This window comes from Squalius cephalus, assembly GCF_949319135.1.
Source record: "Squalius cephalus genome assembly, chromosome: 4".
Classification (NCBI taxonomy): Eukaryota; Metazoa; Chordata; class Actinopteri; order Cypriniformes; family Leuciscidae; genus Squalius; species Squalius cephalus.
This window is the reverse complement of record NC_137125.1, coordinates 15759592-15772197: the sequence shown is the minus strand read 5'-3', so window position 1 is coordinate 15772197 and position 12606 is coordinate 15759592. Positions and strand designations below refer to the sequence as shown.

Here is a 12606-nt window from a genome sequence, read left to right as displayed (position 1 = left end):
ACTAGATCGGAAAATAAGCAAAGGGACTCACCTCATAGAGGCACGCGAGTCTTGATCTTGACCGTGCATCTTGAGCGCCGAGTGACGCGCGCTGGGTTGCCGTGACAACCCGCACTGTCAACCGGCGCTCGACGGCACACGGCACGCTGAGCAGCTCGAGCCTTTAAAAAGGGGAGACGAACAATGTACCAACGTGGTCATGCACTCCAGAGAGGACATGAACCACCCACGAACGTAGTCTCACACACTGATTAGGCATTTGAAACAATGAACGTGGCTGTCAAATCAGGACAGGAAACGATCGCATCCAGAAACACACGAGTGAAACGTCATCCTGAAAAGGATGCGATCTTCCCTCGTGTTGCTCTTTCAGGAAGAAAGTACTCTCTTTATTGTGCTGAAGCACACAGGGACCCAACGCGGCAACACAGCAGGGAAACTGCAAGTCCGCTGTGAGCACTCAACCGTTTACCAGCTGTGAAAACAGCTTTTGAATTAACAGTGTGTAGACGCAGCCGGCAGACAGGAAATCGCGCGGTCGCTGAAACGCCGTCACGCCAACACAGAGAGATCCCTTCCCGAAACAGCAGACTCGTAGAGTGTAAGATAGATACAATCTTAAAGCTCATTCCCTCAGAGAGGACACAACCGGTCGGCTCCGAAGCTGAAAGCATTGTGTATGCTGTAGCGTTTGCGACTCTGGGTAAATATGAATTAGCTCAAGAATATGGGGAATCTTGGGAATATTAATATTTATGACTCATGGTCATAATTCATAAGTCGCATGTACATTTATTTTATCAATTATCGAGATTACCTTGTTCTATAACTATCTGACCAACATTTGATTCATCCAGCGAAACAAATGTAAAATCATTACAGTCAAAAAGAGGTAGGCTATTCACAAACTTCTAGAGAGTTTCATGTCCTGGCCACGGACACCCAACTTTCTGAGTTTATAAATTAAAACTACTGAATGTAGTCTAATATCGAGCTTGTAGCTTAGATCTTTTTAGATTCATTGACTTATAAGGTGGATTTTTCAAACACAGAAGCAGTGAAAAGTATTTATGAATTTTAATAAATGCAAAACTATGATTATATGAGCTACGAATATAAACGTACGTAAAAATGCAAACAATAAACAAACAACATTTAACCAAACAATAACATAAGTGATCAGAATGAAATGAAAGAAAGAAAAAAAAGGAAAAGAGAAGAGGAAGAAGGGTAACTTAATTCACAGACCTAAGAGATAGACACCCGGAAAACAGCTTTTATCAACTCAATATAGGCCTACTTGCAGAATTCTGTGCTCTGTCTGGTGAGGCTGTAGAAGAGGCGCACGTGTCCGGCTGGTTTGCGTCTGGCTTCGTCTTCTGGGTCGTTTCGCAAGACGATGTAAAGGCTTACTCGAATTTAAGTTACCGAGAAAGTTAGATCATTTCCCTTTTTGAGGGGAAAGGCACGGATGAGCTTAGTTGCAAAGAACGGCAGCTACGACTCGAACATGTGTTGTCCGAGGAGAAGACTAAGGCCTTCTTCAGATGATCCTTGTAGAAGCGCTGCCGGGGGGAGAGGAGGAGGTCAGAGCGGTCGAAGAGAGAAGAGCGGGATAAGAGCGAGAAGAGAGAGAGAGAAGGGAAGCATGATATTTTGAAGGGGCCAAAACTCACGCCCTCTCACGGACGTGGGCCAACCGTCTTTAACAACGGATCGGGCACACCTCCTGACGTTTCGAGATCTATACCCCCCTTCCTCTTAGAAATTGGAACGATAGATTCGTTCGTAACATTAATATCACTGGTATTAATAAAACAATGCATCCTCTGATATGTTGCGTTAAACATTCGAGACCGTTGGGATATCTGGAACAAGACGATACCATGAATGGCACTGCTATGACATAATTACACACAGCTACACGATTATAGTCACATCACATTGATTACAAACCAATAAAGTTATATAGGCATAATATTTGGGACAAGGGATCATGCACACATCAAGAAAATACATTTTAAACATTGTACCAAATGATTTTGATCACGCGTGGTAGGATCCATGTGTGTTTCTGTGTGTGTGTGCGTGTGTGTGTGACCAGGACTGAGAGTTCATGCTGCCGCTGAACTTTTGCTCTCTTGCCTATGTGTGTGTGTGTTTGGTTTGATGAGATCATTAGCCAGCACATTTGGCCGGACAAAGTCTTGTTGTTTTCTGACGTATAAATCAGTGTCTATCCCTAGGGGATCTGCGTAATCTCAGACATCGTGGCGCCTTGCGCTCGTGGCTTCCCGTGTAAACTCATAAAAGAGGTGTCTATAGACAGCCATCAATGAGTTACTTGAGCTGATAGATGCCATCTGTTGTTTGTAGACAGTTCAAGAAGGACAGAGTCCGTTTGTTGGTAATTTCAGTACTTTAAATATATATAGAGAGAGAGCTGGTAATCTGACCATCTTCTTTGCGTTACATTCCCCCCCTGAGGAGTTGACGGGCGTGTATGTGCTTAGTCGACTCATCACGGTAGCGATGGTCAGATGGCAGGTGGTTGCTAGGCTGATGACTCAGCTCAAGTGAGGTTGAGTCTGGTGCAGGATGAAAGCCAAGACGAGTGTCGGGGCATGGTCGGTGACCGTGGAGATGCCCATCACCATGTTAGACTTCCTGAGTGTGAGTCTTGCCTTGGTGATCAGGAGTCGGGGGTGTTCTCTCTTAATGCGATGCCGGATGCCGGGCCTGGTGATGTCCGATTGTGGCTGCTTCCTCGTGAACCACCACAGCATCCTGTTAGAGGAAAAAGGGAGAGAGAGAGAAAGGGAGGAAAAAAATTTCAGCGATGGATGTCCTTGGTTGGCTAGGACAGTCTAGTTGCTTCGCTGAGGTTGGTATGCCACGTGCTTCGATGTGCCATGCGTGGCTTTCGTGCTGCGGTGTTCAACACATGGGCACCCTTGGCATAGGAAAGGTCTGTTCATCAGAGGTCCGCATGACCTTTCTTTGTACACAGCGGAGGTGGCGTAAGCGGCTCTGAGGCGTGCAGTGTAGTTGGTAAAGTTTGATTGTGCTGTGTAGTCACTGCAATCGTGATGGTGGTAGGTATGTGGCGCAGACATTGGTCTGGTTGCACAGCTGCAGGTCAGAGATGACCTTGAAGCAGCAGGTGTCAGTGTTCGTTTTCTGTGTCGGTGTCAGACGTGGCTGCACTGTCTTCATCTGTTGTGTAAGAAGACTCGGGCTCATCAGGGTTCTGGAGAGAGTGGCTATAGGTTTGACGGTCAGGGCTTAGAGTTCTGGACGGCGGGTGATGCTGGTTCCAGAATCTTTCTGAGCGCTTGGTCCGACGCTTTGGATGAGCACCATCACAGTCGTGCTGCCACCTGCTGTCTGGCTCTGAGCAGTGCTCAGAGACGGAGTAAATGGTGTGTGTTTCGACAGTCTTGTCATCCATAGCCCTTTGCTTGGTGTAAGCCTTGTGGGCTAAGTCTCTGAGTTTTCGAATAGACATGGTTCGTGGGCAGACGAGCACACCGAGATGTTTACTCACGGTGCTATGCAGATTCCGCAGAAACAAAGTTCTAAAAGTTACATCTTCTTCCAAATGTGGAGCGTTGGTTGCTCCGAAGAACGTTTGTCGGAGTCGGCCATAGTAGGACTGGGGGTGTTCAAGTCGGGCCTGTTTGACGTGAAAGGCCTTGATAAACCCTTGGTCTGATTCTGGGTCAGAGAATTCAAGGATCAAAGCTTGTCGCAGTTGCTTGTAATCTGCTTTGACAGCCTCTGGTTGTCGATCCAGGAAGCTACGCACTTCTCTATTTGCGGTTATTCGTAACAAATACAACTTGTCCCAAGCTGTCACGTTAGTGACAGTTTGCAGGTGAAAATCAATGTCTTGAAGGTAAGAATGAACACTGTGGTCTCCGGCAAACGTAGGAATGTTTCTGGCCAGCTTGTCAAGGCTGGTTGGACGAGAGCTGTTGCTGGGGGCCCAATCCGTCTGGAGAGGATTCTGACCCTTTACAGCTCTTGGTGTTTGGCTGACAGGCGAGGTGTTGTGCAGTGGGCTTTCGCCCCCCTTTCCAGCTCTGGGTGTGAAACTGAAAGGCGTGGACTCGTGTGAAGGGGGAAATGGTGTGAGGTGTTCTTCCCCTTCCCTGTCACTGTTAAGTCTGTAAGCATGTCTCAGTTCTCTGCGAACCATGTCTAGTTCGTCTTCGAGATCGTGTCTCTGTTGAGCGAGCTCATGGATTTTAGTCTCTGCTCTCTCAAGGAGAGCTTCAGCCTGTTGGAGCCTTTCGTTGAGTTCCTTCCGGGTGAGTTCCTCCGACTGTTGTCTTTGGTCTGTGTGCCGATGAAGATCGTCTAGGGCATTTTGAAGTCTTTCAACTTCCTGTTGTAGCGTTGTGTCCGTCTCGTCCTCTTCCTCGGTCAGGGAGAGTAGCTGGTCTAGACGGCTCTGTGTGTGTGCTCGGTCCTCCAGGGCCTCTGTAGCCTGGAGCTGTAGTGCGGCTACCTTCTGCTCCAGATCGAGGTTGGTTCTTTCACTGTCCCGGGCCCTGGCGACGAGTTTGAGTGCGAGGTTTCCGAAGATTTTGGACAGCTGCTCGTGGCTGTATGTCTGGGCTGGATCATGGGACTCGAACTGGCTCAGGTCTGTGTCCCGTTGCTCTTGGCTCGAGCGATGTGGGTCCTGGGGCAGCACGGTCTTTGTTATGTCCCTCAGCCATGCCTCAAGGTCGTCCCAGCGGACTGCAGGACAGGGTGAGCTCGACATCTCGGCTTACTGTTGGCGAGAGAAGCACAGCACACACAAAAAGAGACAAAATGCAAGTTTGTTTTAGGGTCAAATGAGCTATACTCATACGGGCTAGGCCGTTTATGAGAATTTCTGGCTAACTGATGCCGACAGTTAGCGGAGCCAATTTCGTGGGTATGGCTAAACCCACAATAGAGATTTTGACAGGCGGTAGCCTGGGAGTCGTCTAAAGACGCCCGCTTGGATTGTTTACTCTATTATTCAGCTTTCCTGGGGTCTCTCTTAGGTTCTGTATGTAATGAAATGAGAGAAACAAATCACAACAGAATAGAGAAAGACAAAGTTAGAGGTAGGGAAGAAAAGGGGAAACACAACACAAGGAAGTGAATTGGTCTGCAATGAAACGTCACAAACAATAACACGGAGAGTGTTATATAGTAAAGTAAAAAAAAATTAAAGAGGCCTAAGCCTATTAACACTGCTAGAGTTATCGGGACAGGACCTCGAAAGAAGGGGTGTCTTAGAGAGAAAAAGGTGGGCCAAGCACTTAAAATACACCAGGAGGAATATCTAGTATTCTGTGGTTCATAATAAGTGGATGGGTTCTATCAAATTTTAGTTACCTGGGGTGAATAGAGGTCATCCAGGTGGAAACCAGTGATGACGTCTCAATCACCCCAGTGCACTGACTGAGTCCTGCCCATAGATACACAATAAGGGATTAAGAGGTTGGACTTAATGTGAATTAAGGCTTTCTGGTTTCATCAAAGTGGGTAAATATGTATGCAGGAGTCAGAGGCAAAGGCTTTACTAAAATAGTGATACAACAAAAAAAAATTATGATAACTGATGGTGATTTAAACAGATATTGATAAGTCGACCCAAGATGGCCACACGGTGGCGTGCTTCTTCCTAAATGACCTATCAATGAACTGAGTGAAACAAATCTAAGTTTTTAATTCGAAAAGCTTTCTTTTTTTCGAACTTAACTTCGAGAAAAAGAAATTGAAAGGAGGTATTATCTTAGAACGCCACGAGATGGCGTAGTTGCGCTCGCGCAGGCTGACGTCAGTGGGAGGCGACACTCACGCAGGATGACGTCGGTGGGGCGCGCGTGATTTGAGAACTGCCACACACCTAGAGGCTGCCCTCTAGTGTCGGTGACGTGATTCAGCAATTTAGACAGCAGATTTTTTTATCTGTGGAAATCACGAGTATTTCGCGCTCTGTTGCATGCGGAAAATGCGAGTTTCACAACATGTAACTACAGGGATTACACATTTATATTACACATTTACATTACACATTGAGACGGTTTTAGCATAAGAACAGGGACTATCATCTTTTCTTAATTCATAAAACTGGTCTCCAATTACACATTATATCTGAAACGGTTTACAATAAAACAGGTATTAAAACTTCTTGTTTTAATCACTAGAGCTATGAGCACGACAGGAATTAGACATCTGTGAACTTAAGCCGTGAGCACACATGCATCAAACAGCTATGAGCAGGAATTATCATCTACTCATCTCCCATAAGCATTAATCAAAATAGCCCTTTTATGATTTTATGCGTAGGTTTTTCAAAATTGGTTCGCGACGCCAATTTCTGACCAGGAGTTTATCGTTAACGTATTATCATAAGGCCTATTACGACTGAAACTGAGGCACTGCCCAGGTCAGATTTACGCCTTCACACTAAAAAGCGATTTCTTCGTCTTATTTAGTCGGTTTAAATCAAATTACATGTCCAGAGACAATTGTAATATGAACTGCAGTTTTTTTTTTTATATATAAAGCTGAGCTGGCTTTGTGCCTATACCATCAGCTGGGTGAGTTCACCTTATAGCGACTTACCTCACAATTCAAAACGCGCGTGTAACGTTACAATTATTAATACCAATAATACACATTCACTGAAACTGAATTTGTTCCACCAAATAACGTTTGAAACTGCCAAGCGTTCTTCCACCAAAACTGTAGCGTTTGCGACTCTGGGTAAATATGAATTAGCTCAAGAATATGGGGAATCTTGGGAATATTAATATTTATGACTCATGGTCATAATTCATAAGTCGCATGTACATTTATTTTATCTTATTATAACATTTATTCTGAGTTTATAAATTAAAACTACTGAATGTAGTCTAATATCGAGCTTGTAGCTTAGATCTTTTTAGATTCATTGACTTATAAGGTGGATTTTTCAAACACAGAAGCAGTGAAAAGTATTTATGAATTTTAATAAATGCAAAACTATGATTATATGAGCTACGAATATAAACGTACGTAAAAATGCAAACAATAAACAAACAACATATAACCAAACAATAACATAAGTGATCAGAATGAAATGAAAGAAAGAAAAAAAAGGAAAAGAGAAGAGGAAGAAGGGTAACTTAATTCACAGACCTAAGAGATAGACACCCGGAAAACAGCTTTTATCAACTCAATATAGGCCTACTTGCAGAATTCTGTGCTCTGTCTGGTGAGGCTGTAGAAGAGGCGCGCGTGTCCGGCTGGTTTGCGTCTGGCTTCGTCTTCTGGGTCGTTTCGCAAGACGATGTAAAGGCTTACTCGAATTTAAGTTACCGAGAAAGTTAGATCATTTCCCTTTTTGAGGGGAAAGGCACGGATGAGCTTAGTTGCAAAGAACGGCAGCTACGACTCGAACATGTGTTGTCCGAGGAGAAGACTAAGGCCTTCTTCAGATGATCCTTGGAGAAGCGCTGCCGGGGGGAGAGGAGGAGGTCAGAGCGGTCGAAGAGAGAAGAGCGGGATAAGAGCGAGAAGAGAGAGAGAGAAGGGAAGCATGATATTTTGAAGGGGCCAAAACTCACGCCCTCTCACCGACGTGGGCCAACCGTCTTTAACAACGGATCGGGCACACCTCCTGACGTTTCGAGATCTATACCCCCCTTCCTCTTAGAAATTTGAACGATAGATTCGTTCGTAACATTAATATCACTGGTATTAATAAAACAATGCATCCTCTGATATGTTGCGTTAAACATTCGAGACCGTTGGGATATCTGGAACAAGACGATACCATGAATGGCACTGCTATGACATAATTACACACAGCTACACGATTATAGTCACATCACATTGATTACAAACCAATAAAGTTATATAGGCATAATATTTGGGACAAGGGATCATGCACACATCAAGAAAATACATTTTAAACATTGTACCAAATGATTTTGATCACGCGTGGTAGGATCCATGTGTGTTTCTGTGTGTGTGTGCGTGTGTGTGTGACCAGGACTGAGAGTTCATGCTGCCGCTGAACTTTTGCTCTCTTGCCTATGTGTGGCAAGATTGGTTGGTTTGATGAGATCATTAGCCAGCACATCTGGCCGGACAAAGTCTTGTTGTTTTCTGACGTATAAATCAGTGTCTATCCCTAGGGGATCTGCGTAATCTCAGACATCGTGGCGCCTTGCGCTCGTGGCTTCCCGTGTAAACTCATAAAAGAGGTGTCTATAGACAGCCATCAATGAGTTACTTGAGCTGATAGATGCCATCTGTTGTTTGTAGACAGTTCAAGAAGGACAGAGTCCGTTTGTTGGTAATTTCAGTACTTTAAATATATATAGAGAGAGAGCTGGTAATCTGACCATCTTCTTTGCGTTACAATGCGTTGCTTCCGCCTTTTTATACCCGCGCTGGTAGGTGGGCTGTAGAATGCATATTCTGCATGCCAATTTTCATTGGCTCGTTTTAATTCACTCGTAGGCAATTGGTCTCCCTAGCGTGATCCCAATTCGTCAGGGAACTCCCCCGACGACACGTCGGAGTTCCCAGGACGAAAGGGAACTCTCAGAGAGGGGACTGTAGGATTACAAATGTATTAAATGTTTAATATAGGTTACTGATTTTAGCATGTGAGGCATGGATGATGATATTTCAAAGAAGTTAAAGTCAAGCAACCCAGGTGTCGGACATTGACCTTTGTATCTGTATGCACCTCCGGAACAGTGTCATGATCCCAAGTTAAGCTGTGATCATGTGAAGGTATGGGTGATACTGTCAGGCTGATTGGGTCATTTGAATGATAGTGTTATGCTGATACTTGATTGAATCAAATCATACCTATGCTTTGTTTTGATTTGTCTCCACCTCCAAAAGTCCCTCCTCCTTGTAAATGTATAAAAACTATACTGTATAGAACTCAGTCAGACTGTTGGATGACTGTAGCAACGCACAGCGAAGTACTCAATAAAGAATAACTTTGGCTTGAAAGATATCCCAAAGTCTCCTGGTCTCTGCTTTGACGAAGGAAAAGTTTCCAACAGTTTGTGTAGTGTGGTTGTACTTGGAGCATTGAGGGCAGAGGAGAGAAAAGCACTGGGCCATATGCCCCAGGATCCTCTGAAATTGCCATAAATTGTCACCCACTGGGTCTTACCTAACACAGTCCCCCTTTCAGACATACTTCATAAGTTGCAAAACTATTTTACTGATGAAATCGCAGAGCAGCACTGACAACAAATTTCTGTGCACTTGTATGAGTGTGTGTGTGTACTCTGTGCGTTTTTTATGGGCTTTGTGGGTTTTGGTTCTTTTGCTGTTGTAGGCTGTCATGACCTCTGAAATAACTGAAATCATTTTGCAAAGTGATATGATATGGAACTGTAATGCAGTCAAGACCTTCCTAGAACTACTTTACCTGTGCGTTTACTGTAAATTATTGCACACCTTATAATGTCCGTCAGCCAATCAGAATGAAGCATTCATCAGCCCTGTAGCATAACTAGAGCTCTGTAAATTTCCAATAAGAACTTTTGTAAATGTAGTAATGTGATTAATAAGTGAAGATTGAAATGCTGTTTTCGGAGTTGTTTAATCAACTCTTCATGCTCTACATACTTGAGTTTATCCAGTCTGTAGTTTGGATCCTCCAGTTTATCAGTGAGCAGCTTGACTCCTGAATCTCCTGGGTTATTGTAGCTCAGATCCAGTTCTCTTAGGTGTGAGGGGTTTGAACTCAGAGCTGAAGACACATAACCACAGCCTTCCTCTGTCACCATACAGCCAGACAATCTACAAAGACATACAGAAACAGTCCACATCACATTAGTTTGGCAATCAGGTGTTACTAACACACACTGACCTTGGCTTCGTTTCCCAAAAGAATCTAAGAATAAATTACTTTTTTTTTTTTTTTATTGCATTGTTTTGAATTGAAAATATATCATTTACATTTAGACAAGACACATTAACAGTCATACAAATAACAGTGAATGTGTGCATATTTCACACCGGCGGACGTTCAAATATTTAAATAAATAAACAAATACAAAATGAAAGTATAAGCCAGCAGCCCCTCGCAGAAGACTGCTGGCCGTACGAAAAAGAAACAAAAACACAACATAAAATCAGGCCTTTTCCTCTCTCATTCTTCACTGTCGTCGCGCAGGTGTCACTCATCAGCTATCACGCCACCAGCCTGGTGCCGCCCTGTCACAGCCCTAGGCCTCGTCCTGCTCGCCAACCAGATGAATAAAATTTATTTGGATAAGACTATGATGAGCAAATATAGAAGAGGTATGAACACGGGAAAAGATCTGGTTCGAGGTCTCATCATCAAATGTGAGGCATAGATCCGACTCCCACGGTTGTCTAATAAAAGATTGAGTGGAAGTGGAGATGGAGGAAGTCAGCCTGTATATCGTAGTCAATGCACCCCTTTTATCTAAGGCTACTTTAACCCTCTGGGGTCTGAGGTGTTTTCTGGGCCCTGGAGGTGTTCTGACATGCTCTGACATTTCTGGTTATTTCTGTTACTTGTGACATTTTCATGGCTAAAGTCTAATTACACTGTATTCAGCACAAACTCTGCTACAATAATGTATCAGCAGCATGTATGTAAAAGTTTGTAGTTTTGAGATAATGACATTTATGCGTGGTTTGTGAAAAAACAAAAAAAAATTCTCACTGAAATAAGGCCATGAAACCCATACTGATTATTTCTTCACAAGACTTTTGAAAATTGTATGACGTAGCCTAGAATATTTGCTGCAAAACTATGTGAAAATCACCCTGACTGCTCATTCAGATAAGACAATATATTGATTTAAAAATTTTACGACGTGTTTTGTGTGAAAAAGCTCTATGCGGGAGCTCATTAATATGTAAGCTCTTCACACCTGAGAAAGACAAAGAACCTCCCCTAACGGCCCTATTAGGAGCTATCAGGCCCTGTCATTCTGAGCAACCTTGCACAATACTGTAAATGAGGAGATTTAAAAAAGAATGGCTTTTAAATTGTTTGGATTTATTTACAACACAACATAATCCAAAGATACACAACAAATGCCAAAAAAGCACTTCAAAGACAGAGACCTTTGTGCCATTCCTAAAAACATTGTACATACCTTTCATTTCCAAGATTTTCACTTTACCGTGTTCACGCACAGAGACTCATGTGAATGTTGAAGTCCTCAGTGGCATCTGGGCCCTGAAAAAAAAAGTTAACATACTGATATCAAGAGAAAGGCCTGCACGATTTTGGAAATAAATATTAGATTTTTCTGGTTAAAATTGCTTTTTAAAATTCCTTTTTAAAATTCACAGAATACACACACACACACACAAATGTTTCCAACAATATATAATATAATGAACACCAGGTTTGTTGTGCATTGTAGGCATAAGGTATATGCGCAGTGCCGGATAAAATAATAATAACAATAAATAACCTATAGCAGTATAAATCTTCCAAAAGATTTCAGTAACAACTAAGCTAGAGAAAAATATATTGATTATTATGTTACTTCAAATGTTTCCATCCGTTATGATGATATGAAATGAGATAATAATAAAAACATGAAGCCGTTTGGTGCGTTTTGCTTTCATCCAAAATATGATACAGTACATTCAAACGCGATCGCGCTCAAATATAAAACATTATGGTTACCATATACATATCTACGTTTGAGCAGATATCCACAAACACAGTAACAGTAAACACGGGTCTAAATATTATAATATTCCCCATATATCTAGCAACAGTTCAACTGCAACGTGACATTTATGCAACAATAACAAACTAATATGTAAGAATTTCTTACCTTACATCTTTCTTGTCTTCAAATCGCGTTCTTCTTCTTCTGAGGTAGCCTAAATCCAATGTAAGCTCAGGTGCGCCTTTCAACCTCGACGAAAAGTGAAGTGAAGTGTTTTGTTGTTGAGGTAATGAGCGAGTCCGCGTTCCATGTGGAGATTTGCATGTGAATATCTTTTGTGCGAGTGGGCGTGGCCAAATTAACTGTAATGAGCAAGCGTTTGAGAAGCTGGACATCTTGTTGGTTTTATACAAATTACTTAAACAGATAATATTTGTTTTCGTTTTGAATCCGATCATTTAAAAGTACACACTTAAAAGTTTATAAAGGTATATGGCTCATAAATGTGTGACAAGTATTCGCTGAGTTTTGTTTCAGTTTATAGACGTGCTCAAGAAAAAAAAGTTCACCGCGACGGAGAGGCAGAAACACACCCTGTTTATTTTCTTTATTTTACAAAAGCACAATGTTTTGATTTGATTGTAAGTGGACACATACAAAAGGAGAAATAACACAGATTATTTTTTTATATTTCTTTTTTCTGTATGACCATAAATGACGGAGTAATTTATGTTTATAGTGCTACAATGTGGAGAAAATCCAGCAAAACGCGCCCGCACGTTTGTCGGCCTTAGAGGGTTAAGAACCTGATCAAGCGAAGATTTTGGAAGATTCGGAAAGTCAAGCAATGAATTTAACAAAAGTTCTGAGCTGAAAATATCAAAAAATTGTGCACAAGAGAGAGAGAATGTTTGTTTCAATTGTAAAAAGCTGG

The 12606-nt window shown here is 42.6% G+C and overlaps 1 pseudogene across 1 annotated transcript in view; it reads right to left on the bottom strand.

Annotated features, from left to right (window-relative positions):
- Window positions 1-12606, bottom strand: part of LOC307157321 (NLR family CARD domain-containing protein 3-like) — a 125863-nt pseudogene that overhangs the window by 22672 nt on the left and 90585 nt on the right. Inside the window, exon 6 of the transcript in view lies at window positions 9634-9807. The product of the transcript in view is annotated as an NLR family CARD domain-containing protein 3-like (transcript). The remainder of the gene's footprint in view (window positions 1-9633; window positions 9808-12606) is intronic.